At 40.4% G+C, this 26,392-nt stretch overlaps 1 protein-coding gene across 4 annotated transcripts in view; it reads right to left on the reverse strand.

The window, feature by feature from the left end:
- SYTL4 (synaptotagmin like 4) overlaps positions 1 to 25,793 on the reverse strand; it is an 83,599-nt gene extending 57,806 nt beyond the window's left edge. For 2 of the 4 annotated variants that reach the window (XM_066249787.1, XM_066249784.1), the window contains exons 1-3: positions 25,658 to 25,793; positions 25,130 to 25,218; positions 24,595 to 24,633 (exon numbers count right to left, since the gene is read on the reverse strand). The gene's annotated coding sequence lies outside the window, so the exon portion shown is untranslated. Of the gene's footprint in view, positions 1 to 19,670; positions 19,765 to 21,931; positions 21,996 to 23,748; positions 23,859 to 24,594; positions 24,634 to 25,129; positions 25,219 to 25,657 lie in introns of all 4 variants that reach the window. The other 2 variants (XM_066249786.1, XM_066249785.1) reach the window with 2 other exon arrangements.
- Between the last annotated feature and the right edge of the window lie 599 nt (positions 25,794 to 26,392).

Here is a 26,392-nt window from a genome sequence, read left to right on the forward strand (position 1 = left end):
CTTAAAGTAATGTGAACACAGAGAATGCTATGTGTTAGTCATTTTTATTTTGTCAGTTTTTATATGTACATTTGTGCTTTAAGACCTAACTGGGTCTTGCATAATAACATTTATTTCCTTTTAAAGAACACAAATGAATTGTTAGTAAAACTGCATCTAGACACCATTTTATGATTTGGGAATTTTTTTTTTTTTTTCTGAAGCTGGAAACGGGGAGAGACAGACTCCCGCATGCGCCCGACCGGGATCCGCCCGGCACGCCCACCAGGGGCAACTCTCTGCCCACCAGGGGGCGATGCTCTGCCCCTCCGGAGCATCGCTCTGCCGCGACCAGAGCCACTCTAGTGCCTGGGGCAGAGGCCAAGGAGCCATCCCCAGCGCCCGGGGCCATCTTTGCTCCAATGGAGCCTCGGTTGCGGGAGGGGAAGAGAGAGACAGAGGAAGGAGAGGGGGTGGAGAAGCAAATGGGCGCTTCTACTATGTGCCCTGGCTGGGAATCGAACCCGGGTCCCCGCATGCCAGGCCGACGCTCTACCGCTGAGCCAACCGGCCAGGGCCGGGAATTTTTTTTTTTTAATGAGAAACTATGCTTCAGGAAACTTTAGAGATAGACAGAAGAATTTCAGAAAAATTGATCCATGCTCAAAGGTAAAACAACTGAACTGGTTTTAAATTATTCCTCTAAACTTACAAGTAGCAATTATGTGATTGTCTTATACATAAATTCTATTGGATAATCAGTTGCATCCCACCAGAGTGGTATGATAAAAGCATTTCGCTGTTTGGGCCAAGGACAATGGACAATTTTGGTAAATTGTATACCTCACTGAATATGAATGAGAGTCTTTTAAAGGGCATAAGTTTAACCAAGAAGCCCTAAATTAAACTGATATTAAGTAAATGACTCTATGTTATACACAGAAATTCATTAGTGATGTGAGAAGATAGACACTTCTAGGTGTCATATTCTGTATGCCTTTGAATAAAGATATTTATAACTGATTTAGCTATGTCAAGAAATGTGACGGGGTCCAGACCTGTAAAAGATTAGGATTGAAATTGGGCTACAAATTATGACTGGTTATAAAAATTTGGGATTATAAAACATCAGTAGACTTTTACTTCTGGCCGAGATGCAGTAAAAAAGGAATGGATTTCTGCTCTCCCAGAAACATGACCCCTTCCTTCCTCTCTCCCCCCAAAATGGATAAAATAATGAAGTAATGGTGGTTTCCAAGACACTGCACTTCAGACAATAAAGGACTGCAATCCCTGAGAGACAGGAAACAAATAGGGGAAGCCGTCTCATTTTCCGCTCACTGTACTGAGTCAGTTTGCAAGCCATTATGCAGAGAGAAAAAATGTAGGCAGTACCTGGCAAAGTCCCTGAGTTGAGGTGACAGAGCTGAGAGCATGGGAAAACCCAAGTGGGTACAGTTCATAAGAAAGAGAGCTGCAGAGGTCTCACTTGAGTATTCAGCAAAGGACTGATCAGTGCATGGCATGTCTGTGTCAACATCACCTTATACCTGGGAAAAAACCAGCTAAAAGGATTCAAAATAACAGTGCCTGTCACTCATACAGGTCCAAGAGTAGTAGTGCCAGTCTCACCAGCCAAACTGAAAAACCTCATGATTTACAGGGCATGGGGCAGAGTACCCAGAAGGCTCTTGCCTCACTAATGGGAAATAATTAGTCCTAAACTGTGCACTGCTCTGTTCCTAGCTAACAAATATAAACAGCAAAGCCTGAAAGGATCAATCTGTTTCCAAGTAAGTCAAAGTGTATCCCAGAACTGAGCTCAAGAATATTTATAGTAATATAAAAATACACAACATCCAATAAGATAAAATTCACAATATCTGGTACTGCCCAATTAAAAATTAGCAGGCTTGTGAAAAAAGTAGGTAAGTAGAGCTCTGGCTGGTTGGCTCAGCAGTGGAGTGTTGGCCTGGCATGTGGAAGTCCCAGGTTCAATTCCCAGCCAGGGCACACAGGACAAGCGCACATCTGCTTCTCCACCCCTCCCCCTCTCCTTCCTCTCTGTCTCTCTCTGTTCCCCTCCTGCAGCCAAGGCTCCATTGGAACAAAGTTGGCCTGGGCACTGTGGATGGATCCATGGTCTCTGCCTCAGGTGCTAGAATGGCTCCTCTGAGACAGAGCAACGGCCCAGATGAGCAGAGCATCGCCTCCTGGTGGCATGCCAGGTGGATCCCGGTCAGGCACATGTGGGAGTCTGTCTGACTGCCTCCCCACTTCTAACTTCGGAAAAATACAAAACAGAAAAAAAAGAAAAAGAAAAAAGTAGAAAAGTACAGTCCATGACGAGGAGAAAAGGCAATAAAAAATTGACAAAGAACTGACATAAATGTTAGAATTAGCAAACAGTCATTAAAATATTATAACTGCATTCCATAATTAAAAAATTAAAGACATCGAAAATATATTAAAAGCTTCAAATCAAACCTAAAGATAAAAACTATAATGCCTGACATGAAAAATACACAGGATGTTATTAACATCAGATTAGTGAACTTGGAGACATAGCAATAGAAACTATGCAAATGAAACATAAATACAAAACAGTGAAAAAAAAAAGAACAATCCACTAATGAGCTGTATAACAACTTTAATCTTATAATATGCATGTAATTGGACTGACCGAAGGAAATGGGGAGACTGAAGAAATATTTGAGAAAATAGAGGAAATAATGGCCACATATTTTTTTAATTTGATGAACACTATAAACTCACAGATCCAAACAGCTCATTAATTTTATGCACAAAAACAATAAAGAAAACCATACCATATGGCACAAAATCATCAAATTACTTAAAATAAAAGATAATGAGAAAAACTTAAAAGCATCCATGCGGGAAGGAGGTGTTACATATACTGGAATAAAGATAATGATGAAAGAAAATTTATCATTGAAAACAATGCAAATGACAAAACAGTGGAATACGTCTAAAATACTGAAAGGAAAAAAACTGTCAACCTAGAATTCTAAACCCAGTGAAAAATTCAAAAACTGAGGTGAAATACTTTTTCAAACATGCAAAAGTTGAAATAATCACCCGCAACCCTGTACTATAAAAATGTTTAAAGAAGTCCTTCAAGCAAGAGAAAAATAATACCAGATAGAAATACTGGTCTACAAAAAGAAATGAAGAGTACATGTAATGTTAACTATGTGAATAAAAATATTTTTTCTTATTTTTTTTTTGCTCTAAACCAGTGGTAGCCAACCTGGTCCCTACCACCCATTAGTGGGCGTTCCAGCTTTCATGATGGGCAGTAGTGGAGCAACCAAAGTATAAATAAAAATATAGATTTAACTATAGTAAGTTGTTTTATAAAGATTTATTCTGGCCTGACCTGTGGTGGCACAGTGGATAAAGCGTCGACCTGGACTGCTGAGGTTGCTGGTTCAAAACCCTGGGCTTGCCTGGTCAAGGCACATACAGGAGTTGTTGCTTCCTGCTCCTCCCCCTTCTTTCTCTCTCTCTCTCTCTCTCTCTCTCTCTCTCTCTCCCCTCTAAAATGAATAAATAAATAAAAATAATTTAAACTTATAAATTTAAAAAAAAAGATTTATTCTGCCAAACTTAGCAAAAATCTGACATAAAGTACTTGGCAAGTAATTATTATTATATGCTTTAACTTGCTGTAACTCTGCTTTATAAATTTTATAAAGTAAAGTTACTTCCCTACTTTATACATCACAATTACTGTGGAATCGGTGGGCGGTTAGAAAATTTTACTACTAACAGAGAAACAAAAGTGGGCGGAGGTATAAAAAGGTTGACTACCCCTGCTCTAAACAGTCAATTATATTTTTAAAAGAGGTTTAAATAATATGCTGTAAGGTTCAAAACATATATACAACCAAGTTTGAAACCTTACAAAACCTGACTTCAAGATGTATTATAAATCTACAGTAGTCAAGTAAGTATGGTATTAGCATAAAGATAGACAAATAAATCTATAGAACAGAATAGAGTGCAGAAATAAAACCTTATGTTTAGAGTTAGTTCATTTTTTTATAAAGGTGCAAGAGAATTCAGTGAAGAAATGATCATCTTTTCAACAAATGGTGCTGAAAAAACTAGATATCCATATGCAAAAAAATAATGCAAACATTTTTTAATATGATACCTAAAACATGATCCAGAACTGGATAAATTGGACTTCATCAAACTTAAAAACTTTGGAAGGTGCTGGCCTGACCAGTGGTGGCAAAGGAGATAATGCATCAACCTGGAATGCTGAGGTTGCTGGTTCAAAACCCCAGGCTTGCCCAGTCAAGGCACATATGGGAGTGGATGCTTCCTGCTCCGCCCACACCCTTCTCTCTCTCTCTCTCTACCTCTCTCTCTCTCTCTCTCTTTCCCCCCCTCTGACCTCTTTAAAATTAATAAATAAAATCTTAAAAAAAAGAAAGATGCTGATTAAAAATAAAAAGACAAGCCATGTAATGGAAGAATATTTGCAAATAGTATATCTGATAAGGATCTGTATCCAAAATATATTTATATAAAGAACTCTCAAAACTCTATAATTTAAAAACAACAACTATATTTTAAAAATGGACAAAAGATTTAAACAATTAGATCATCAAAGAAGATATACGAATAGCAAAATAATCACTTGAAAAGATGTCATTAATCATTAGAGAAATGTAAACTAAAATCACAATGATATACTGTTACACTTTATTAGAATGGCTAAAATTTAAAATATACCAAAAGTTGGCCAGGATTTAGAGCAACTGGAACTTTCATGCACTAAAGTAGAAATGTAAAAATAGTACAACCACAATGAAAAACAGTCCGGTACTTTCTCTAAAAGTTATACAGACATCTCCCATATGGCCCAGCCTTCTCATTTTAAGAATTTACCAAAGGAAAGCAAAATCATATGACTATGCAAAAACTTGCATATGAATGTTAATAATGGCATTATTTGTAACAGCCAAAACTGTAAATAATTTAAATGTCCATCAAGTGGTAAATGGATTATAAAGTATGGTATATCTGTTGCTTATTGACACAAGTGAATACTTCTCAGCAATAGGAAAAAAATGAACTACTGATACATAGCAATATGAGTGTATCTTAATAATTATGCTGACTGAAAAGAGTCAAAAATAACACATAGTACATAATTTCATTTATATAAAATGCTAGAAAACGTAAATTAATAAACAATGACAGAAAACAGATCAGTGGTTACAAGGAGATATGGTATAGAGAGGGACAAGAAGGAAAGATTACAAAAATTTCATAAGGAAATTTTTGAAGGTGATGTATATGATCACTATCTTGATTTTGGTGATGGTTACATAGTATTGAAGATATCAAAATTTGTCAAATTGTATACTTTAAATATGTGCCATTTAATGTATGTAAATTATATTTTAATATTTTTTTAATTTTTAAGATTAAATGTAACTAATCATGCCTGACCAGGCAGTGGTGCAGTGGATAGAGAGTCAGACTGGGATGCAGAAGGCCCAGGTTTGAGACCCCGAGGTCGCCAGCTTGAGTGCGGGCTCATCTGGTTTGAGCAAAGCTCACCAGCTTGGACCCAAGGTCGCTGGCTCGAGCAAGGGGTTATTCGGTCTGCTGTAGCCCCATTTTCAAGGCACATATGAGAAAGCAATCAATGAACAACTAAGGTGTCACAGCAAAAAACTAATAATGATTGATGCTTCTCATCTCTCTCCATTCCTGTCTGTCTGTCCCTATCTATCCCTCTCTCTGACTCTCTCTCTGTCTCTGTAAAATAAATAAATAAATAAATAAATGTATGTAACTGATCATTATCGTAATCAGAAGAATACTTAGAAGGCATTAAGAGACTTTAAATGCACTCAAATAATAAAATGTTGTTTTATGTTAAAGGTGGGTTTTCTTCCATAGATAATAACTAAAACAGATTAAATTAAAAATGTTTCATTATTTCAATGAGATATAGTTGACATACATATATATTATATTAGTTTTAGGTTTATACCATAATGATTCGATATTTGTATATATTGCAAAATGAACACCAAAAAAGTCTAGTTATTATCTGTCAATATACATAGTTACAAAATTTTTTTCTTCTGATGAGACTTTCTGAGATTTACGCTCTTAAGCAACTTTCAAATATGCAATACAGTATATATTAATTATAGAGGCCATGGTGTACATTATATTTCCTGACATTTTATAACTGGAGTTCTACCTCTTTACTCCCTTTACCCATTTTGCCTACCTCCACCGTCCTCCTCTGGCAATCGTCAATCTGCTTTCCGTATCTGTGAGCTTGAATTTTTATGCTGAGTAAAATAAGTCAGACAGAGAAAGACAAATACCATATGATCCCACTTTCTTGTGTAATCTAAAAATATATATATTTCAATTATTATTTAATTTTTTTGCCTAAAAGGTATGTTTTATCTTCCTACTCTTCTAAATGAAGAATTTCAGTGAGTTTGCAATCATTTGTTAAAAATGTGAAAAGACAGCGTGTCCGAGCAGGAAAGATGGAACAGCGTCAAAACATCTGTAGAATTATTTCCTGGAACTATAATATGGGTATCATTAAGTGAGTCCACCCAACTTATTTTATCTATAGGTGTGTGTGTTTTATGAGGCATCTTTCTCAGCTATGACAGTCATTAAAATCAAGTATAAAAATAAACAAAACTTAAAATCATACCTTCAAAAGCTGTATCATAAACCAAAATTTTGTTTAAATGAAGTACACAATGTCATTGCTGTCATCGAAATGAGACCCAAGGTCTCATTAATAAATATTAAAATTAATTTTAAGGTGTTCATTTCATCTTTCATTCTCTATTTAATTTTTGCCAATTCTCTATTATATATAATATTAGCACAGTGGTAAATACATAGTTTAAAAATAAACCTATGTATAGTTGGGGTGATCAAAAATCTTGAAGGTAAGGAACAGTAATCAAAAAAAGTTGGGAAACCGTTTACTTAAGGAGGGTGAAGGGAAACCATTCTTACAAACTGCCATATGTTATCATGATTCTGTTTGCCTACTGTTATGATGTATGTCAATTAGGAAAGAATAAATCATACTGATGACTGTACTGGAGCTGCCCTAATGCAAGTAGGGCAGCATAATGAATAAGGATTTGTGCTGCCATAAGGTACATTCCAAAGTGGACTCTATTAACTAATTGTGAACAAGGCAATTACAGTATCTGAAGCAGACCAATCTAGAGTACTGTTAGAATTAATACCTATTATGTTTGTGGGTTTCCAAAACATGGATAAATCATAGCACAAAAGGCTAGCAAAATCCAGCACCCTTTGGAGGGAAAAAAAAACTAATTATTTAAAAATCTGAAGATAAACGAGAGTGGATTTTAGATCATGGGAAAATGAGACACAACAGAGATTAGGTGGGGTGTGTGCAGAACTAAAAAAAAAAAACAAAACCAAAAAACGACTCCATGGAGAAAATAAAGTATACAGGCCATAAAAATCCTAGAAAAAACAGGAAATAAAATCACAGAATTCTTCATAGCGATGTTTTCTGACATATCTTTTTGGATAAGGGAAACAAAAGAAAAAATAAACAAATGAAACTATAACAAACTAAAAAGCTTTGGGACCTCAAAGGAAACCATCAACAAAATGAAAAGACAATCCCCTGAATGGGAGAATATATTCACCAATACATCTAACAAGGGCTTACTATCCAAAATGTATAAAGAACTTATAATAGCCCTGGCCGGTTGGCTCAGCAGTAGAGCGTCGGCCTAGCGTGCGGAGGACCCGGGTTCGATTCCCGGCCAGGGCACATAGGAGAAGCACCCATTTGCTTCTCCACCCCTCCGCCGTGCCTTCCTCTCTGTCTCTCTCTTCCCCTCCCGCAGCCAAGGCTCCATTGGAGCAAAAGATGGCCCAGGCGCTGGGGATGGCTCTGTGGCCTCTGCCCCAGGCGCTAGAGTGGCTCTGGTCACAATATGGCGACACCCAGGAGGGTCGCAACATGGCGACGCCCAGGATGGGCAGAGCATCGCCCCCTGGTGGGCAGAGCGTCGCCCCCTGGTGGGCGTGCCGGGTGGATCCCGGTCAGGCGCATGCGGGAGTCTGTCTGACTGTCTCTCCCTGTTTCCAGCTTCAGAAAAATGAAAAAAAAAAAAAAAAAAAAAAAAGAACTTATAATACTCAATGCCAAAAAATAACAGCCCAATTAAAAAATTAGCAAAGGACCTGAATAGCCACTTCTCCAAAGAGGACATACAAATGGCCAATAGATAACTGAAAATATGTTCAAAATCAATAATTATCAGAGAAATGCAAATTAAAACCATAATGAACTATCACCTCACATCTGTCAGAATGGCTCTCATCAATAAATCAACAAACAGCCCTGGCTGATTAACTCAGTGGATAGAGTGTTGGCCCAGCATATTGGACATCCCAGTTCAATTCCCAGTCAGAACACACAAGAGAAGCGACCATCTGCTTCTCTTCAACTCCCTCTCCCCCTTCTCTTTCTCTTCTCCTCCCACAGCCAGTAGCTTAATTGATTCGAGTATCGCATTAGCCCCAGACAGGTGTTGCCAGACAGATCCTAGTTGGGTTGTATGCAGGAGTCTGTCTCTCTATCTCCCCTTCTCTCACTTAAAAATAAATAAATAAATCAACAAACAACAAGTATTAGCAAGATATAGAGAAAAGGTAACTCTCATGCACTGTTGTTGGGAATGCGGATTGGTACAGCCACTGTGGAAAACAGTATGGAGTTTTTTCAAAAAATTACAAATAGCCTTTTGACCCAGCTATCCCACTTCTGGGAATTTATCTGAAGAAACCTGAAACACTAGTTCAAAAGGATATATGCACAATGGTATACTACTTGGCCAAAAAAGAAATCTTACCCTTTATGACTGCATGAATGGACCACCTAGAGCAGCAGTTCTCAACCTGTGGGTCGCGACCCCAGCGGGGTCGCCTAAAGCCATTGGAAAATACATAATGCATATCAGGTATTTACATTCCGAATCATAACTGTAGCAAAATTACAGTTATGAAGTAGCCACCAAAATTATTTTTTGGTTTGGGGTCACCGCAACATGAGGAACTGTATTGCGGGGTCACGGTATTAGAAAGATTGAGAACCACTGACCTAGAGGGTATTATGCTGTGAAATAATCCAGCCAGAAAAAAGACAAATACCATATGATTTCACTCATATGTGGAATCGAATGAACAACATAAACTAATAAATAAAATAGAAACAGACTCAAAGATACAGAGGACAGCCAGATAGCTGTTAGAAGTGAGGGGGTTTGGGGGACTGGGTGAAAAAGGTAAAGGAATTGCCCCTGGCCGGTTGGCTCAGTGGTAGAGCGTCAGCCTGGCGTGCGAAAATCCTAGGTTCGATTCCCGGCCAGGGCACACAGGAGAAGCGCCCATCTGCTTCCCCACCCCTCCCCCTCTCCTTCCTCTCTGTTTCTCTCTTCCCCTCCTGCAGCCAAGGCTCCATTGGAGCAAAAAGATGTCCCGGGCACTGGGGATGGCTCCTTGGCCTCTGCCCCAGGCACTAGAGTGGCTCTGGTTGCAACAGAGCGACACCCCGGAGGGGCAGAGCATCGCCCCTGGTGGGCATGCCGGGTGGATCCTGGTCGGGCACATGCGGGAGTCTGTCTGACTGCCTCCCCGTTTCCAGTTTCGGAAAAATACAAAAAAAAAAAAAAAAAAAGGTAAAGGAATTAAGCAACAACAAAAAAAATTCATTGACACAGACAGCAATGTGGTGATTACCAGAGGGAAAGGGGGTGGGGGAGGGAGAGGAGGGTAAAGGGGGATAAATATAAATGGTGATGGAAGGAGACTTGAGTTTGGGTGGTGAATACACAACATAGATTATGTATTATAGAATTATATACTATTGTATACTTGAAATGTATATAAATTTATTAACCAACGTAATCCCTATAAATTCAATCCATTTAAAAAAAATAGAAATAAAGTTTCCAGGGATGCAATCTTCCCTAAATTCCCTTGCTTGGATCCAGACACCTATGCACAAAGGCATTCGCTGATAACATCTTTTTGGTTGGTAACAGCTGAGTAAGCATGCAAATTGCTGACAGTCAATAAAATGTTCACATTTAAATACTATGTTGGTTATTTTCTCAACAGTTCCTTTCAATTTTAGGGTGATGTCCTCCTCAAAACATTCTAAAGATATTCATTAAAATGTGATTGTCTCGGTGCTCACTTAAGAAGCATATATACTAAAATGTGTCTGTCTTAGATTTGTAGTCAAGGCCACTTAGACAAATTTAAGATATATTTAAGTTACAAAGCTTCTAACTCTGGTTTCTCAGATATATCCAAGTTCTCTTTGGATATAGAACCCCATCCATCACCCAAGCCCCTTTCGGCTGCTGGATGAAATAATGTAAATGTATCTGACCTTAAAGATTCTTCTGTAAAACCTCAATCTGCTGTCATGGTAGATATGTCTGAATGTCTGGGTGGTTTCAGGCCTTCAAACCCTTTTTCTTTCAGACACTGAGTTCTGTATTCTGCACTGTTTACAGAATGCTTACTAGTTAGAAGGCCAACTATGTGCTAAGAGCTATGTTAGCTGGCTAAGGATAAAAGAATAATGCATTGACCCTGCCCACAAAGAGCACAGTCTATTAAAGGAGATATTTAAATAATCATAAAAAGAACACAGTAATCAAAGAAATAGGAGTACAGAGTATTATGAGAATACTAAAGTGGGGTACCTAATCCAGCTTGGGGCAAAGGGGGCTAGAAAGAGGTACCAGCAGTAACATAGGAATTGGTTGTAAATAATGTGTACCAGTTGGTTAGACAGGTTAAGTGCACACAACTTACAAATGCAAGGAGGCATAATGCAACATGGTATGGGCCAGCAGTGCAGCGATACTGGATAGTAAACTGTAAGGAAGGACGTGGAAGAGGCAAGTGGGAGCATATCACTTGGTCAGAGAAACTTGATCGGCTACGCCCAGAAACATGGCTAATTAGCCTTTGACAATGGGAACAACTGAAGTATTTTAGGTAAGGTAAGGATGTGTTAGAACACCGTAACAGTTATGCAGAATTTAGATTTCAGGAGGCTGTGGTATAAATCCAGGAGGAAGATGATAAGAGCCCAAAGTCCAGGGCAGTGGGAGGAAAGATAGAAAGGGACATATTGAAGAGGTCAAGTCTGCAGGACCTGTGAATGTTTTGTAATATAAAGTAGCCTCTTATTTTAGGACTTGGAGTGCTGATAAGCTAGATTTCTTAATAAGAGCAGTGTAACATGGAATAGTGCCTACCAACACTGGAACTGGCGCCAAATCATAGCTTCACTACTTTTTAGCTGTGTGGCAATGGACAAGTTATTCAACCTCCCTGACTCTGTTTCCACGTTTGTAAAAAACAGTGATTAATAACAATAGCTCATGCTTAGGGCTATGATGATTCAAGTATACATCATGAGCAAAGGGCATAGAATACTGCCTGGTCTAGCATAAGCAGCCAATATTGGCAGCTGATTAATTTTAATTATTATTAACCATATGCTTTGGAAAATATAGGAGCATGTGGCTTTTCTGTCATCTGAAATTTGAGAAATCTAATCAGTATTCTTGCCCAGATGGAAAGCCACCGTACCCCTTTGCACAGAAATAGGCTGACAAACATAAATATTAAGCAAATGTTAGTAATTAGATACGATCAGTTTAAAAGGTACTTATTTATACACTGTTCCAGACAGGATTTAAAGTGACTTACTGAGATATACAAAACATAATAAAATATCATAAATTTTAAAAAATAGGATCAAAAAGAAGAAAAAACAAGAGCAGGAACAAAGTAGCGAAGTCAGAATCAAGGTTCTACAACCAAAGGACAACTGAGGCTTCCAAATGGTTGGCTGCATTTTAGACTTCTGCAAACTTGCGTGTGGAGCACACCTATGCCTCAGACAAATACCCAGGCCTGCCTGCACTAGGTCCATTCCCAAAAGTGTTACGATAGCCATTATAGCCAGTATTTTTTCTCCTGAACAATGAGAAATTTATAACTAGCTTTAAAGTCTACAAGATTCTGATTTTGGTTTTCATTAAATTTCTTTTGTCCTCACAATCTTTTTCAAATTAGGTTCTACAAAAGTGTAATTTGCAGACACAGGCACTTTGTAATATTAGCTCCTTTTAAGATGATAGTATGATGACAATGATAATGATGGAAAGGGAGGGGTGCAGGTAGGGAAGAAGAAAGCAGTTAATGTTTCCATAATGCTCACGATGTACCAAGCTCTTTTCTAAGCACTTTACATATTGCGTTTCTCCATGAATAACATGCACCTTTTTTCTGAAACATTTGTAGGCCTAAAAACCGGGTGTATCTTACACAGTGGTTACAGCATTTTAAATGCAATTTAATCCTCACAATCATATTATAAGATAGGTTCTATATGACCGTATTTTACAAATGAGAAAAGTGAGGCACATATTGAGCAAATAACTTGTCCAAAGTCATACACCCTGTAACTGATAGTCTAGTTTTTGAAGCCAAGCAGCCTGATTCCAGAGTCTGAGCTCTTCAACACTATGCTACATAGTAGCTTCATATTCTGATACTATTGCTTGTACATGGTGATATTTGGAAAAGGGAACATCTTACCTAGAAGTAGAAGCAGTTTTTGAAAAAGTTTTCAGCTAATAACAAATGTACATTTGTTTTAGGTGAGAGGAGGGAGTTAGTGAGACAGACTCCCAGACTCCTGCATGTGCCCAGACCGTGATCCACCAAGCAACCCCGTGTAGGGCCAATGCTCAAGTACCCAGGTACTTTTTAGCAACTAAAGCTGCCACATTCCAATGGAGCTATCCTCAATGCCCCAGGCCACAATCGAACCAATTGTGCCACCGGCTGCGGGAGAGCAAGAGAGAAAAAAGGAAGAGAGGAAGGGGCAGAGAAGCAGATGGCTGCTTCTCCTGTGTGCCCTGACGTGGAATGGATGTGGGATGTCTATATGCTGGGCTGATGCTCTATCCACTGAGCCACTGGTCAGGGCACAGACGAACATTTGAGAGGCTCTTGGCCTAGCTTGCTTTCTCAGTCCCCTGACTTCCCCATGCAATAATGTATAACAGGTTCAGAGTAACTCTATGCATAGGAAAAGACTGATTCTGCTCATCCAGAACATTTCTTCTCAAGGATGGTAGGAGCATATGGGGACGGAGAAAGTAACTAAAATATAGTCTCTTTTGTTAGCTCTTAGAATCATGAATGTGGCCAATTTTCTCCAGATTGAACTAACAAAGCTACCTTTTTTTAAAGTTTATTTTTCAATTACGGTCGCTATTCAATCTGTTATAGTAGTTCCATGTATACACAATAGTGGTTAGAGAATCTTATACTTTATAAAGTGATTCCTCAATATTTCAAGTTACCTTTCAAAATCATCAAACTTTGTTCAAAAAATGGTTTGAAGAAATTCCCACTGAAAATAATATATATATACTTCTCTAAAGTGAATCCCAGAGGGAAGCTAGATATTATATAACACACACACACACACACACATATTTCTCTCCTGAAGAGTGGTTACTTGGATACATGAAAATGTGGTCTTATTTTCATGACTTCACACGTTTTTCCTACTCCTCAGCAACTCCAGGTGTTTCAAACCTACCACCAATCCTAGAAAGCAAATCTCCACAAACATAATACATAGAAGTAGAAAAGATCATAAAAACAGAACCATGCATCCAGACATCCCCCTTGGCAGAAAAAATGCATAAATTAAGACAAATTCCATTGGCGTTCCCGCTTATAAGACCTACACTTGAAACCTCATCTCCCATGAGCCAGGCACTCACAAGAGCCCCATGAAGTTGATGAGGTGAAGGACGGCAAGTTCATCCTCTTCTCTATCCAACTCCCTTTCCCTAACAGCACAAAAGCTTTAAAAGATTGAAAATCCCCAGCGAGAAGAACAGAATGTTTTAAAATCTAGTGGTTATTCATTTACTTGCATAAAACATTTTTTTGTCTGGTGAGACTCAACACACTGTCATTTTTCAATAATAAGCCTCATCACTTTAGAACACCATTATCTTTCCTTAGTCAACAGGCTTTCAGAAACCAGCACTCCTACAGAAAAGACCTTCTCCTGCCAGGGTCACAGATGCTAGGAATTTTTAAACTGAACTCTAGCTACCATCGAATTCTTTCTTGCAGTCTACGTCACTTAAAAAGCACCCACACAGTCCCCTTAAATGAGAAATCATGATGGTTCATGACTAATCCAACCCATGTTCACACATAACTGTGATTTCATGCATTTGGTTTCTTTTTTAATTTTAGGGATGCTGTGATCGAGCTATGGCCACAGAAACCTTAATTACAATCAACCAACCTGTAGTTGAACTTAAATTGAACTGTATACCTGACTGATAATTTTAGGATGCTATTTAAAGCCAGTAAGGCATAAAATAAATACTAATTTCTTACAGATAAAATATTAATACATACATAAGTATATGTATACAAAAGAGTTGTTATATATTGGAGAATATAAAATAAAGGTAAAATATTAATAGCCCTCTTTTCCTCCTAAACTGTCTGCTTAGCCACTGCTTAACCATAATTACTTTACACATTACATCAAATCCCTAAAACAAGATTAGTACATGCATTGTCAACATCTGGTCTATAGCTAGAAGCGATGTCCTAACATTAAAAAAAAAAAGTAAAGTATATTAAAAAATAACCTAAAGTATTAAAACTGCTAAAATTCTAAATTGCATGTCTATATATTTGTTTTATCTTCAATTCTGAAAGTACTTTAAGTTCTAAGGGAGGAGGAGGTGAGTTTTCATAATTCAGTTAATTTAACTTACAATAAAGTAAGGCACTCAAAATGTGTAGATGGACGTTCCTAGCCCCAGATATGTAAATATTTATACCAGTATTATTATTTCTAAATAGAACTACACATTCAGTAATCAGCATATCAGTGAAGATGCCCTTTTATTTTATAAAAATGAATAATCTCCCCCACTAGAAAGCAAGCTATATGAGCGAAAGAACTTCAATTTATTCATCTCTGTACATTCAGTGCCAAGAGTGCTTGTCTGCCACATAATGGGCACACAATAAATATTTGTTGAATGAATGAGCTGATATAAAAAATACCATATATCAGATTCAGCCACACCCAAGAATTTATCACCCAGCACTTCTCCACTTTTTTATTTTATTTTTTTTAGATTTTATTTATTCATTTTACAGAGAGGAGAGAAAGAGAGAGAGAGAGAAGGAGAGAGGAGCAGGAAACATCAACTCCCATATATGCCTTGACCAGGCAAGCCCAGGGTTTCAAACTGGTGACCTCAGCATTCCAGGTCGACACTTTTATCCACTGCACCACCACAGGTCAAACACTTCTCCACTTTTGATACCACTAATTCAAAGACTCCGCTTCAATTACAACCCCTGTCCTTCTAGGCTTACCACACTGGTTCTCAGACCTCATGAGGCCTTCCATAGTTCCTTCTACTTAGGCCCTGTCAGCTCCTTCCTGTCTTTACTTCCTTTCCTAGACAGTCTGGATTCTATTGTTGTGACTGCACTCTTGTCAATGTCCTCAATAACCCATCTTTTCATTACAAATATCTGATAAAAGCGTAATCCTAGAAGTGCCCAAGTGTTGTGCCTTTATGACTGGGACTCCTGAGATCTACTAGCAAAAATAAAAATCACAATCTGGTGGATTATTATTATCAATATAAATTCTTAGTCACTAAGCTTGCCTCAACACTGCTTAACACTCCAAATATGCATCCCTGGTCCTAATTTTCTCTCTGGTCACTGCGATAACTATTTCAAACCTTCCTCAGGGACTTCAAATCTCCAGCCCTAAACCTTGCCCCATCTCAGCCATTGCTCTAAGAAGATGACTTTTCATCTTACATCACAGAGAAATAAAAATGCCCTCAGGTAAACTCCTGCTGTCAAATCTATAAACTTATTTTAATTTATATATATTCAATTTTTGTTCTTCTAACACTAATGTCCTTCCCCTTGCTTAAGGGTAACCCCTCTACCTCATTCTGGATCCTTTTCCATCTGGCATAATGACTCTGTCCTATAAGGACTTTGTTTTATCAATTATCCCTTTCTTCCCATCAGCTTTTAAAGATTTCTAAATCTCTTCTAAATTAAAGGAAAAAAATCTCTGGATCTCAACCCTTCCTTTACCACCACCCCCTCTCTGCCCTTCAGAGCCAAATTTCCCTAAGGAATTGCCCATACTCACTGCCTCCATTTCCTCATATCCTAATCATTCCTTAACTCATCAAAGTCTAGAATCCCCTTCCCTTTCCTGAAATTGCTCTAAGGTCACCAAGAACCTTCTAAATCCAATGGACAATAGTCTTTACCTTTGAAGACCTCTCTGAATCTTTAGCACCCTTGACCAGTTTTTGATGGAGCCATTCCATTTTGGAAAAACATATCCTACTGCTATTCAAGTAGATGCATATATATATATATATATATATATACACACATATATATATATCATAAGAATGTTTGATGATTGAACCAGCAAAACAAAACAAAACACAACTATTTAAACATCTACCAATAGGAAACTGATTAAATAAATTATGGTATATACATATAATGGAATATAATGTCACTGTTTTTGTTTTTGTTTTTGTTTTTTTGTATTTCTCTGAAGCTGGAAACAGGGAGAGACAGACAGACTCCCACATGCGCCACACTGGGATCCACCTGGCACGCCCACCAGGGGTGAAGCTCTGCCCACCAGGGGGCGACGCTCTGCCCCTCCAGGGCATCGCTCTGCCGCAACCAGAGCCACTCTAGCGCCTGGGGCAGAGGCCAAGGAGCCATCCCCAGCGCCCGGGCCATCTTTGCTCCAATGGAGCCTTGGCTGCGGGAGGGGAAGAGAGAGACAAAGAGGAAGGAGGGGGGGTGGAGAAGCGAATGGGCACCTCTCCTATATGCCCTGGCCGGGAATCAAATCCGGGTCCCCCGCACGCCAGGCCAACGCTCTACCGCTGAGCCAACTGGCCAAGGCCATATAATGTCACTGTTTAAAAAAAGAAAGAAGTACCTGGGTTCGATTCCCAAGCAGGGCACACAGGAGAAATACCCATCTGTTTCTCCTCCCTTCCCCTTCTCCTTTCTCTCTGTCTCTCTCTTCCCCTCCCACAGCCAAGGCTTCATTGGAGCAAAGTTGGCCTGGGCGCTGAAGAAGGCTCCATGGCCACTGCCTCAGGTGCTAGAATGGCTCTGGTTGCAATGAAGCAATGCCCCAGATGGGCAGAGCATCACCCCCTGATGGGCATGCTGAGTGGATCCCTGTACAGTGCATGTGGGACAGACGTCAGACAGACGTCTCTCTGCCTCCCCTCTTCTCACTTCAGAAAAATACCAAAAAAAAAAAAAATGAAGTAGTTCCATATATACTGACATTGAAAGCTTGTCACAAATATTAAGGAAACAATACAATGCAACACATATGTTATGACTGATTCTATTTGTATGTTTTTAATTTTTATGTGTAGGCAGGAAGAAAGGGAGGAAGGAAAGAAGGAAGAAAGAAAGGAAGAAAATATTTACACAGGCATGTAAAATGTCTGGAAAGACACAAATTTAATATTGTCATTTCTGGGGAATAGGATATGGTAAGGAGAACAGAAGACTTACATGTTATGTTTTACTGGGTCAAGTAATAAAAAAATATATAGTCAGTCCTTATGTATACCAACATTTCCAAAGTAGGTAAGAAAGAAGTTCAAATGAGATCAAAAGGGAATGGACTGACAGACTGGGTGAAATCTATTTTAGTGTTTGCAGAGCTAAGGGAGAATAAAGAGAAAGGTGAATAATTTCAAACACGGAAAGAGAGATAGTTTAAAAACAAGGAGAAATAAGTATCCAATAGATGAAGAGCAGAAACAGATAATTATTGAAGGAAGATCAAATGACCAACACATAAAAAAAAGTAAAAGTTTCACTCTTACTAGTAATAAGATTTTTTACTTGTGCCTATCAATTCAGCAAATTTTTAAAAAGACAATATTCAATTTTTAAGAGGGAAGATGTAGGGGGTAATTTCATACTTAGTTGGCAAATGTTAATTGGTGAACCTTTTAGTGAAAACAATTGTGACAATCTGATTTCTTAAAAAAAAACTGAACGTCATAGAACTATCACAATTGTGATTAAATTATTGATTATGTGAGACATTGTTTAACACATACCTCCTCAGTTGGAAAAAAAAAAAAGGCATCATCTACCCATCCATTTTTTAAAAAGACCAGCATCTCTCTTCTTCACTACATCTTAAAATCACCTAGCCTAGAAACTGGCACATTGTAGGCCCTCAGTAAATCCACCTATGTTTTCTTATAAATTGCAAGCAATTGTTTAAAGACACTGATACTGCCTGACCTGTGGTGCTGCAGTGGATAAAGCATCAACCTGGAATGCCGAGGTCACCAGTTCAAAACCCTGGGCTTGCTCGGTCAAGGCACATATGGGAGTTGATGCGTCCTGCTCCTCCCCCCTTCTCTTTCTTTTCCTTTCTCTCTCTCTCTCTCTCTCTCTCCTGTCTCTCTAAAATTAATAAATAAAATCTAAAAATAAAACATCTATATTACAACACTGATACTAAAGCTATTCTTATACCTGACTTGATAGAGCTACAAACAAGGAACAGTGTAGATGCCATGGAAATTTCCCATGTAATAAGAATTACTTGAGTTCTAGTTAGATTTGGATAGTCACACATATGAAAGCCACAGTGGTCCATCATTTCAACTATTCTGCCAACAGTGTTCAATCTTCTGCCTTCTTATATTTCTGTTACAGTCACCTAGAAAAATACTCAAACTAGACTGTCCACACTCTGTTTCTACACCTAGGCTGATGAGTGATGGAGAGAATGGATACGAGGTTCTGTAACTTGGGGCAGAGACACATTTAAGTTATCCAAACCTTCTTGGCTCATTATAAAGACGCAATTTTGCCCTGGCCGGTTGGCTCAGTGGTAGAGCGTCAGCCTGGCGTGCAGGAGTCCTGGTTTCGATTCCCGGACAGGGCACACAGGAGAAGTGCCCATCTGCTTCTCCACCCCTCCCCCTCTCCTTCCTCTCTGTCTCTCTCTTCCCCTCCCGCAGCCAGGGCTCCATTGGAGCAAAGTTGGCCCGGGCACTGAGGATGGCTCCATGACCTCTGCCTCAGGTGCTAGAGTGGCTCTGGTCGCAACAGAGCGATGCCCCAGATGGGCAGAGCATCACCCCCTGGTGGGCGTGCCGGGTGAATCCCGGTCGGGCGCATGCGGGAGTCTGTCTGACTGCCTCCCCGTTTCCAGCTTCAGAAAAATACAAAAAAAAAAAAAAAAAAAAACCCAGGCAATTTGAATGCTATACCTCTAAATAGTTCCTCTTTCCATCCCTCTCAAATGCTATTCCAACCCCACATCACTCATCAAATAGAACCTCCCTCAAAACCTTGTCTTTCCACAGCTCCTTCTTCCTCTACAACCTCATCAATCCTGCCCTTTTTTCTCTCCTGTCTCCATGGAAGAGCCACCTCCCTCTCTCTAAGGCCAGTCTTTTCACCTCTTTCACTCTGGAGCCCCCATCCTCTTGTTTTCTCAACGACCTTGCATCATCAAGTTCTGTGCCATCTACACATAAATGGGCTCACCCCCACCTATATTTAAACAAAAACAAAATTAGTTAACAACATTTTTAACCATAAGAAACATTCTCTCCTTCCCATCACAGCCAAGGCCCTTCAAAGTGTATACCATATTCCTTATCAGTCCTCAGTGCTTATTCTCCAATTCTCTACAATCTGCCTTTTCTCCTCCTGCTGCACTGATCTCATCATTGACCTAATTGCCAAATCTAATGAACATGTTTTTAAATGTTTTATAGTGTGTTTTATCTGATTACAAGAGGGATACACATCACAAACAGAGTTATGACATATGACAGACTAGAGAGAAAAAAAATTACACTATATAACAGGCAATGGGTAGATTTCCTTAATAAATATAATATTCTTGCAAACAAATTAAACATGCAACATATAACCCAAAAGAAAAATGTGCAAAGGATATTAAAGAGAAAATCTCAGGGAGAATGCAAATAGCTAACATACATGAAAAGATCCTCTGCCTCACCAGTGATCAGAGAAATGAAAGTTAAATCATTTGGATAGTATTTTTCACCTAGCATATTGGCAAGAATTAAAAAGAATATCCATCTTCAGCAAGGGCTTAAGAAAAGACAATATTAATGGTGACAGTATAAATTCTTCTTAGATGTCACTTTGGCAGTGCCTACTCACATTTTTTAAATATATGTCTTTTGACATAACAATTCTCCTAATAGAAAGTTATCTCACATAAGTATTTGTGTGTTGAGCATCTTACATCTACATCCATCCTTTATCATTGTGCAAAGATACTTATTTCAGCCTTGGGGTGGCTCAAACGAGGGTAATAAACAAATGAGATATATACATGTGGCAAAATATATGACCAACTTAGAAGTTCAGGTCAATAGGACTTGCTGATAAATTGGATGTTGGGGGTGAAAGAAAGACAGGAATCAAGGGTGACCCTAGGTCCTTACTTTGAGCAACTGAATGGTGGATGCTGGTGCCATTTTACTGAGATAGGAAAATCTGAGGGAAGGGTTTGGGGCTGTGAAAGAATCAGGAGTCCTGTTTTGACCATGTTACACTTGAGATGTTTATTTGACAACCAAGTAGAGATGTCAAATAGGCCACTGGATAGATGAGGCTGTAGCTCAGAAGAAAGGTTGATGCCTGACCAGGTGGTGGCACAGTGGATAGAGCATCGGACTGGGACATGGAGGACCCAAGTTCTAAACCCTGTGGTCGCTGGCTTGAGCATGGGATCAAAGACATGACTCCATGGTTGTTGCCTTGAGCCCAAAGGTCACTGGCTTGAAGCCTAAGGTCACTGGCTTTAGCAAGGGGTCACTCTGCTGTAGCCTCCCGGTCAAAGCACATATGAGAAAGCAATCAATGAACAACTAAGGAGACTAAGGAGCCATAACAAAGAATTGATGCTTCTCATCTCTCTCTCTTCCTGCCTGTCTGTCCCTATCTGTCCCTCTCTCTGTCTCTCTCTGTCTCTGTCACAAAAAAAGGGTTGAATCAGAGACACAAATTTTAGAGTGATGAGTGTATCGATACATGGTATTTAAAACCATAGGGCTTAAAAGAAAAACCATAGGACTACATGAGTGCTTCTAGGAAGATTCTAGATGGCAAAAAGTCCATGGACTGAGCCCTGTGTCACTCCAATGCTGAGAGGTCAGAGAAATAAATTTAGTAGAATAGGGGCTGAGACAAAGTTTTCTGTACAAATGAGTTTCAAAGAAGTTAAGACACATCAAATGGTGAAGAATCACATACTGTATTTATCACCATATCAAGGGCCCAATTCCTTCCAAACCTGTATTTTAAGGGATTCTAGTCCTCTTTTCTTTCTATTTCAAAGCACATTTAAAAAGAACAGTACTTTTTTTTCCTTCTACATTATGTGTGGTTGACTCACAGTATAACTCTCCTAATACAAAACCAGTCAAGTACCATACAAGTAGCACCCAGCAATGGCTTTTCCATAAAGTTCATAACCCAACAACTACTTCATTTCTAAAAGGCTAAAGTAACTTGAGGTCAGAAACTTAATTTGTGGAATCTTAATCTTTTGGGCTGTTCACTTTCTATTGTACTGTAATTTTCTCCAGCTTCTTATTGAGCTTACCAAATGTCTAAAACATATCAAGACATCTGACAATCCATACCCCCTCCTCTTAGAATAGCCTCCCTTCTTACCCACCAGAAGCATAGCATTTTTACACTTCCACTTTAGACTTCAGAAGTTTCCATCCAGAGACTTGTATCTTAAAAAAGAGAGAGAGAGGAAGTACTTCCAGCTAGGTCATAGTTGTCATCAGGAGTAAAATCTCAAAGCAAAACACTGCAGAAGGAAACTATGAGAACTTGGCCCAGGGAAACCTTACAGCTGGGGTCACAGGCAGGGGTAACTTAGTTTCAGTTCCAGAAGACCATAAAGGAGTACCAATTCCTAGAACAGTAATGTCATTCATTAATTCATTTAACAAAATATTAGCAAGCATCTATGTGTCAGGCCCTCTTATGGAACTTACATTAATGAGAGGGGAAAGGGACAGACAATAAGAAAGAAAAATGAGCCTGGCCTGTGGCGGCACAGTGGATGGAGCATCGACATGAAATCCTGAGGTTGCAGGTTCAGAACCAGGGTTTGGCCGGTCAGGGTACAGACAAGAAGCAATCAATAAATAGCTAAAGTGAAAGAACTATGAGTTGATGCTTTTCTCTCTCTGTCTCTGTCTCTGTCTCTCTCTCTCTCTCTCTCTCCTTTCTCTCTCAAATCAATAAATAAAATCTTTTAAAAATAAAAAAGGAAAATGAATAATATACAAACTATGTTACATTAAAGTAATATGGTAAGGAGAAGACACATAGAAACTTCAGGGAAAGGGTGCATGTTTAAAAGGATGGTTAGAGCCTAACCTGTGGTGGTGCAGTGGATATGGCATCAACCTGGAATACTGAGGTCGCCGGTTCAAAACCCTGCACTTATCTGGTCAAGGTATATATGGGAGTTGATGCTTCCTGCTTTTCCCCCCTTTGTCTGTCTGTCTCTCTCTCTCTCTCTCCTCACTCTCACTCTCTCTCCTCTCTAAATTGAATAAATAAAAAATAAATAAATAAAAAGGATGGTTAGAAAAGGCCTCACTGAAGTGACATCTAAGCACACATTTCTTGCTGTCAAACTTCAATGCCTCAGAAAGGCATCTTTCGTACTTCAATCCCACCGTCACCAGACTTCAGGCCCTTAGAGGCAAGGTATTCCCAGTTACTAGCACAAATAGTGTTAATTTCTCAGGCTTAAGACAAAAGGAGCTCCAAGATCTAGACATTGCCTTTAAAGAGGTTACACCTTTCAGGTGAAAAAAAGAACGAAGTATGAAAGGTGTTAAGGGCTTTCCTGTGGTGTAAATAAAGTGATTTAGGATAAGAATAACTGGTAACTCTACTTGGAGGAAGGAATTATGTGTTCAGAAAGGCTGTTCCTGCCTGACCTGTGGTGGCACAGTGGATAAAGTATCGACCTGAAACGCTGAGGTCACTGGTTCGAAGCCCTAGGCTTGCCTGGTCAAGGCACATATTGGAGTTGATGCTTCCTGCTCCTTCCATTTCTCTCTCTCTCTCTCTCTCTCCTCTCTAAAATGAATGAATGAATAAATAAATAATATATTCAAAAAGGATAAATCACAGAAAGGCTGTCCCGAAGGAGGTGACTTTAGAGTTAAATCTTGAATAGGAATTAAGAGCAAGAGAGTGATATGGGTGGTCAGTTATCTTTTCAGGAAAAAATAAATAAAGAAGAAAGAAGTTTGAGCAAAGATCCAAAGATGAGATCATGGAGAACGCTATCCCTGCTTAAAGTCCTCCATCCATCCCACCATAAAACAAGCCAACACTCCCTTCAGGCCCTCTGACCTGGCTGTTGGGAAGTCCTTTTCAGTACCACATTCTCATTTCTCCCCTAGCCAGCCGGAAAGGAAGAGGTTGAGCCAGGCACACATCCCTAGAATCCAGAGTTACCCATTTCTAACTCCAGAACAATCACTGTTGAGCTGGAAGCCCTGGAGGTTTCATTCAGCCAGGTACACTCAGGGGTGTGTACTTATAGTGGCAATGTGACAGCTGGACCCCTGTTGGAATTGAAATGAAGTGGGTAAGATACTAGTGAGGTAAGTAGTCCAAAGTCTCCACAGTGTGTTCAGGTTGGAGTCAAGGACCAAAACTTGTGTATGCTTCAGCTTGGAAGGGGAATTTTTAATCACAGAGTCCTCACTTGGGAGCTATTTAGTATAACTAACATCTAAGCCAGCAGAGGTGGTGTGACAGAGGATAGGAACACAGCTGTGCAGTCAGATGGCCCAGTTCTGCCCCTCTTCTGGTGGGTGATTTGGGACAAGGCACTTAACCCGAGTCTCCTTTTCATCATAACTAACAATTATAATTGTAGTGTCTACTATAAAGAGTTATCATGAGGATTATATGAGATAATTACTATGTCAAGAACTTATCACAGCGCCTGGCTCAGTGGATTCTAACTACCATTATTAGTAGCAGCCTTTAAGGGGAAAAGCTCAGAGTATCATCCCGAATGCTACATATCCTCACAGGCCAATTAACCCCGAATAGGCCTCCAAACTCCATTTCACTGCTCTGACCTGGAGTGAGTGCCCTGAAGCTGTGTTATCAGAAATGTCCCCACCCCCACCAGTTCACAAGCCAAGTTGGTGGTGTTTTTCTACTAGAATTTTCAGTAGGTGTTAAAAAAAATAAAACTACAACAGGAAACTTCCTCAGGGCCTCAACTCTTTGCATCAGACATTGTTGTTCCCCACAAACCAGCAGGTAAACACATTAGGTCATTAATACCTTAATATTAATGGACTTCTGAGGGGTGGAGTTGGGAACCTGAAAAAGCAGAAAATAAGCTAGTTAAAAATAGGGGGTCCAGGGCGTACTGAAGATTAATTTCTGCCACAAATGTTCAGGGTCTAGGGCCAACCCTGCCAAAAGCTGTATTGTGGAACGTTAAGGTCCTGTGGTTCTGAAGAAGTAGGGTACTGGGGGAAGGAAAGTTTAGTTAATGAGAAACAGATCACTTGTTCAAGCTACCAGAATCCGAACCAAAATATTTTACCAGAAAACCAACCATTTCATTCTACCGTATGGGCCGGAGGCGCTCATCTACCCTCTTACAAAGCATCGCGGAAGACCTAAGTGTTCTGGGACCTTTCTGAGGGCTCTGGGGACCCTCCTCGCGGAGCAAATCCTGGAAGCCTGCTTGAAGGGTGGCAAGAAAAAGCAGTTGAGCTCCAGAGCCCACAGCCGGGTCCCCAGCCCCAAGTGCTGAAGGAGCTCACTCGAGGGCGGAGCGGGGGCCGACCAGCCCGCAGGCAGCCTTTACCTGTGCCGGGCCGGCCGACGTCCAAGAAGACGATGCTGCCCGCCGGCCGGAAGCGGCGCGGGGCAGAGACCACGCGGGACGGCCGGGACCTGCGACAGAAAGCAGCGGAAGGGTGGCCCGACGCCTCCCAGGACACAGATCCCGCTAGGAACTGGGCCCCACCCCCGCCCCAGGGCTGGCTCTCGGGATGAGCCCCAACTCGGACAGGCGGGAAACGCCGGCCGGTCCGCGCGGGGCGAGACGGGGGACAGCCAGGAGCACAGCCCGCGTTCGCGACGGGTGGTGTAAGGGAGGCACCGGGGGAAAGCACACCGGCGGGGAGGGACCGCTCCTAGGACGGCAGTGAAGGAATGGAGGTGGCGGTCCGGAGAGGCCAACGGGAAGGGGGAAAGGAAAGCCTGGGAAGCGAGGGGGGTAGGGAAGGGCGTAGGGCTCTGAGAGGGGGGTGGGGGCGCAGCGAAAAGGGGCTGGGGTCGGGGAGGGGCCCTGGACCTGGCGCGAAGGGGCGGCCTCTGGCCGCGCACCCACCTGTCACCTGCAACAGGTGCCGCGAGAGGGCGAGACGTCCCAGTGTGGGATTCGGGCCAGGGTCTAAGGCTCCGGAAAGACTGCAACCTCGCTTAGGCGGCTGGCCCTTCTCACCCTCCCGGGAGGCGGAAAAAGCTGCAACTTTCCCTGGAGCGGGGAGGAGCTGGACTCTTAAAGGGACCGCACAGCGCTCCAGGCCCCCCAGTAGGGGACCACACCACCCCAAGGGGAGCTCTGAGAGCCAAAGCCTTAAAGCACTGGAGGGATGCCCTCCCGGGTTAGAAAAGGGAATTTGGGAACTAAGGGTAGGGGGTCTTAGACTAGACCTGACCTTGCTTTCACTTCCATCTGTGGTCACTCTCTCAGATAATAAATTACCTGCCTCTGCCGCTCCAGAGTCAAAAGTTCTCAAACTGTAGGGTACTTTTAGGAAGATGAAGCCTCTAAACCATATAATTTGGGAAGATAAAATATGAGACCATTTTGATCCTTTGACTTTTCCTATTTTGTGACAAAGAAAAATGTCTAAAATAGAAATGTTTTGCAAAAAGGTCATAAGACTATATTCACACAGGGACACAACTGGGTAAAACATTGAACTCACTATTAATCAAAGGAGAACAAATTAGAATAAAAATGACATTCTTTGGCAAAGAATTTTGTTTGTTTTAATAACTCGTAATAATGACAAAGTAGTCATCAGACAAGCTCCCTCATTACTGCTGGTAGGAGTGT

Source organism: Saccopteryx bilineata, chromosome X (genome assembly GCF_036850765.1).
Source record: "Saccopteryx bilineata isolate mSacBil1 chromosome X, mSacBil1_pri_phased_curated, whole genome shotgun sequence".
Lineage (NCBI taxonomy): Eukaryota > Metazoa > Chordata > Mammalia > Chiroptera > Emballonuridae > Saccopteryx > Saccopteryx bilineata.